Source organism: Malaya genurostris, chromosome 3 (assembly GCF_030247185.1).
Source record: "Malaya genurostris strain Urasoe2022 chromosome 3, Malgen_1.1, whole genome shotgun sequence".
NCBI classification, from domain to species: Eukaryota; Metazoa; Arthropoda; class Insecta; order Diptera; family Culicidae; genus Malaya; species Malaya genurostris.
In genome coordinates, this window is record NC_080572.1 from 115,793,887 (window position 1) to 115,798,929 (window position 5,043).

The window sequence follows — 5,043 nt, forward strand, 5'->3', positions numbered from 1 at the left end:
AAATTTATTTTACCTCGCAGTAAAAACTATTTTGCTGGCGAGTCCACATAGTCTTGACTGCCTTATGAAATTTTAGGTCAGTGTGAGCAGTTTTTTCATTTTTAGAAAAACAATTTGAAACTTGCAAATAAGTTGAACCACATTTATCTGCTTGAAATTAACGCAAAACTTGCCGGCATGAGAATATTATCATAAAAGTTTCAGAAATACAGCGTTACATACGCAATGAAAACAAAAATCAATCAGATAATTTGTATTCGGTTTTCATCTGGCGAAAAAAAGAACCGATCTGACATCACTTTTCAAAGATATTGAACGAAAAGTTAAGTTCATCGTAGGTACTCTCATAGTTATATATTACCGCTTGAGCAACTTGTTTTCCCAACTACAGCACATGGGCTCACCAAAATAATACCTACAGTGCGTATCACAAATATCGGGTTCACTAAGATTAATGACTAAAATGTATTGTTGTTTAAGTTAACTAGTTTGATTGAAATAAAAACAACTATTTTGATAAAAATAAAAATAAAAATTTCTCTTTTCAATATTTACATGTTTATATTTCCTTTAATTAGTTAAAATAAATCATTACGTTGGGTGAACCATTTTCTTACACACTGTTAACCTCGATGCCATATTGGAAAATATTGAAGAAAAATTCATTTAAAGAAAAAACAAACATTTTTCATAAAATTGATGTACAATAATTAAAACACGTACATTCAAAGGCGCTTGAAAATTTCAGGCGTACGGAGACATGTTTCACCATTAAAATGCAGTTCGTTGTCGATTTTCTATTTACTAAAACAATATGTAGTATTACCATTAATTTAAGTGCAGAATATTTTTAAAGTTCCATGTTTGTGTTACGAGCAGTTGTATTGAAAATCAAATGTGAAAATTATTCATTAGATATTATGTTTGCTGTTTTTGTAAACATCAATTAAATTCTTGTTTACATTACGTAGTAGATTCCATGAGTTTCAGAACTGTTTCGCTGATTTAATTGCTGCATTTGTAATGGGATCGATGCAAGAGTTTTTGTATCAGTTGAACAATAATTGTGAATAAATGTTAGTGACAACGGAAGAACTTAAAGATATGTTGCACAACACAGAAAATTGTGCTTTTTCTATAACACAACAGTTACTACAATAGTACCAGGTGTACAACTTTGCTTCCGCCGTTTTTTTTCCAAAATTAAAAGCCTTATTGCGAAAAAGTGTTTACAAATGTATTATTCAAAGTATTGACCGACTACTTTCTCCCATCTTTCCGGCAATTTTCGGATCCCGGCTCGAAAATAGGAGTCCTCTTTTGACGCTATCCATGAAGCAATCCATTTTTCCAACTTTTCGATGGATTGAAATGGTTGATCTGCCAGGCCGTGTGCCATCGAACGAAATAGGTGGAAGTCAGAAGGGGCGACATCTGGGGAATACGGCAGGTGGGGTAAGATTTCCCATTTCAGCGTTTCCAGGTACTTTCTGACCTCTTTTACGACGTGAGGCCAAGCATTGTCGTGTTGGAGGATGTCTTTGTCATGTCGCTCTTGATATTGTGGACGCTTTTCTTTTAGCGCGCGACTAAGGCGCATCAGTTGCGTTCGGTAGCGATCTCCTGTGATGGTTTCACTTGGTTTTAAGAGCTCGTAGTAAATCACAAATGTCTTCGACATCGAATTCACCATTTTTAAAACGTTTAAACTACTCCCTACACATTCCTTTACTCAGAGCAGCATCACCGTAAGTTTCTGAAAGCATTCGATGCGCTTCAGCTGCATTTTTTTCGAATTGTAACAGAAAAGTGAAACTTCCCGCAAATGGCAAGATTATGGCACAATAAAAAGACATTTTCGAGCGTGAATAATACGAAAACAAGAACAACTATCACTAAAACGGCGATGATAATTCGTTAGGCACTGCACACACTCACTTTAAAGGCATTATGATCTATGTATTTTGACCAGCCTAAGCCGGTACAGCCACCTATCGGAAAACGTAGGAAGCAAAGTTGTACACCTGATAATATAAACTGATTTAATAAATTGCACAATCTGTAGAAAAATAGAGGACAGCAACTTAACGTGCTACTTTGGTACAGTTTTCAACTTTACCTCCTACTCCAATAACATGCCGTAGTAACAATTTGTTTCGTATTCCAGCAGTTACAAGCATTGCACTTTCTTTTCAAAAACCAAGCGACCGCTCAAATTCGCGACTAGATTGAACCACCATTTTGCATAGACAGAACGAGCTATTTGATTATTGTAATTTTCTGTTTTATTATATATTTATTGTCAACAGTAAGCGACTTTGGCAGTTAATTTCTCCTATATTTTAATATATTTCTACTTCTTTAACAACATAACTCATGGACTGAAAAGTCCCGGGCCTAACAAAAAGAACAAGTTTTTTTTGGTTCAAAATTAACTTCATTCATCAACGTAATCTTCATCAAGAGCAACGCAATCATTTCAGCTCCGCTCTAACATTTCAATACCACTTTTGTAGAACGATTTATCTTTTGCCTCAATATAGGCCTTAGTTTCAGCGATAACATCTTCATTCTTGCACAATTTCTTACAGGCGAGCATTTTTTTTCAGGTCTGCGAACAGCCAGTAGTCGCTGGGAGCCAAACTGGGCGAATACGGTGAATATGGGAACAATTCGAAGCCCAATTCTTGTAGTTTTGCCATTGTTTTGATTGACTTGCGACACGGTGCGTTGTCTTGATGATACAAATTTTTTTTCTTCGCCATATGCGGTCGTTTCTTTGCAATTTCAGCCTTCAAACGCTCCAATAACGCTATATAATATTCATTGTTAATGGTATTTCCTTTCTCAAAATAGTCGATAAATATTACACCACGCACCTGCTAAAATACCGAGGCCATAACCTTTCCAACCGATTGTTGTACTTTCGGGCGTTTTGGACGAGGTTCACCAGTTGCTGTCTACTCAGATGACGATCGTTTTGATTCCGGAGCGAAGTGTTGAATCCATGTTTCATACATTGTCACATATCGACGCAAAAATTCCGGTTTGTTACATTTAAACATGGCCAAACACTGCTCAAAATCATTAACGCGTTCTCGTTTTTGGTAAACAGTGAGCAAACGCGTCACCCACTTTGAACAGAACTTTCTCATAGTCAAAAGCTCATGCTATGCATAGAAATAATGAATAGAACATCATGAAATTTAAACAACTGTCTTTTAAAGGTTAGTATTAACTGAAAGAAAGGTGACTGCAATAAAACTAGCGCCATCTATGTGTTAGGACCGGGATTTAATTGTGGATTCCATGGAAGGAAACCATTTTCCATGGGGCACCCCTTTTTTGTTAATAATAAATTGCACACCAAAGCATGCAGGAATTGAATCTCTGCAGAATTTGTATTTAAATTAAGAATCAAATGTAAACCAAGTTTACTAGTGTTGATAATTTGTGTATTGCATTTTTTTTTTCATCCCGGGTTGACGGTAAGTTCGAGCCCCGACTTGGAAGGATTCTTAGTGTCAGTAGAATCGTAGCACCAACCATGCAATGGTTCTGTACACTTTGAATCGGCTGCGATGTCTGTTTATTGCAACCAATTTTTCACCACACGAGGCTTTTGATCTCACGGGTTGCTCAACTACATTAACTCAGACCTTGTCAGCTTGGAGCGAAATCAATCTTCAGTTCAGTAACGCCATCGCACGGCTTCACATTCAACATATAATATCAATTGTATGGGTGCGCAGAGCTGCTATTTTGGCGCGCATGAATTTGACATTTCTCTTCACTACTTTTATGTGCGAAATTCTATGTGGACTCGCCTGATGGATGTTGCTAATGATTTGTTCGGGAAATGTGAGAGCTGCATATCTTGTTAATATGATGTCTTTGATTAACTACATTAACATCTACATTTGAAGAAAATTTATGCAATTATTATCCTACTTGCTGTCGTGTAATTTTCAGGACAAAATAAATCTAAATAACTTTCCATCTGTCAAATTTCGAATTTGATCGTAGTTTTAGTCAAATTAAATTACTCGATAAAAAATAGCTGTTAGAATGTCAAAATTTTAAACAAAATTTAAAATCATTCGTCAACTGGTTTACAGCTTAAGTTACGGTAGTAATTAAAAAAAAGGGGATCTATCAGTATTTTCGAGAACGTTTCAGTGACTGCCGAGTGCTTCATTTTCAGGTTCAAAGTCGGTATATGTATGTAGTACACACTGTAGACAATGTAACGATTTCTGATAACTGGTGAAGCTGACAACCATTTTCTAGCAAAGTTGAAGATTTTTGTATGTACAAGGAATTTTGTAAATATCATTACTGCTTACGGTAATACGGTGCACAACCGATTGGTTCAGTAGTAAAGTATGTAAGATATAGAGATTTTGTTCCATTAATTTCAGATAAGAGGGAACAGTCGTAATAATAAAATTCTCAACTAACCAAATAAAATTTATTATATCTAAAAACATGGAATTATTATCAAAAGCAATTGTACTAATGATAAGAAATTTGAGTCGGACTAACAGAGCCGTTTATCGGATTAGTCGGTCTACAATAATCGGATTGCGATGAGATCGGTAGCAGAAGTTTCGCTTCGTTTCTAAGAATCAATATCATAGCAAAATTAGTCTGACGAATGTACAGCACATATGCGATATACGCTTATCTTTTGAACCAGTGCTTTAAATGGAGGTAGCAAACTTGTCTCTTATTAATGGTTTCAATAGACGAAGTAAATAGATGAGCTGAGATGAATTTTCGGTACGAATCCCTTAATAATATTTGAAATATTTCACTTTCACCCAAGGTGAACATCGTACCTTTGCATTGGTTTGTATATTTACAAAATACCTCCACTTACGTATTCAATTCAAAAAAGATTTCGTTATCATTAGCAAGGATGCGGCTGCATTCTGTGTAGTATCCATAACAGCTCAATCGATTAAATAACCAAATGCAAGTCCGAAGCGGCTTTTTAACTGAACATCACTTCCGTGAGCAACATTCGATCGTGGGAACTGA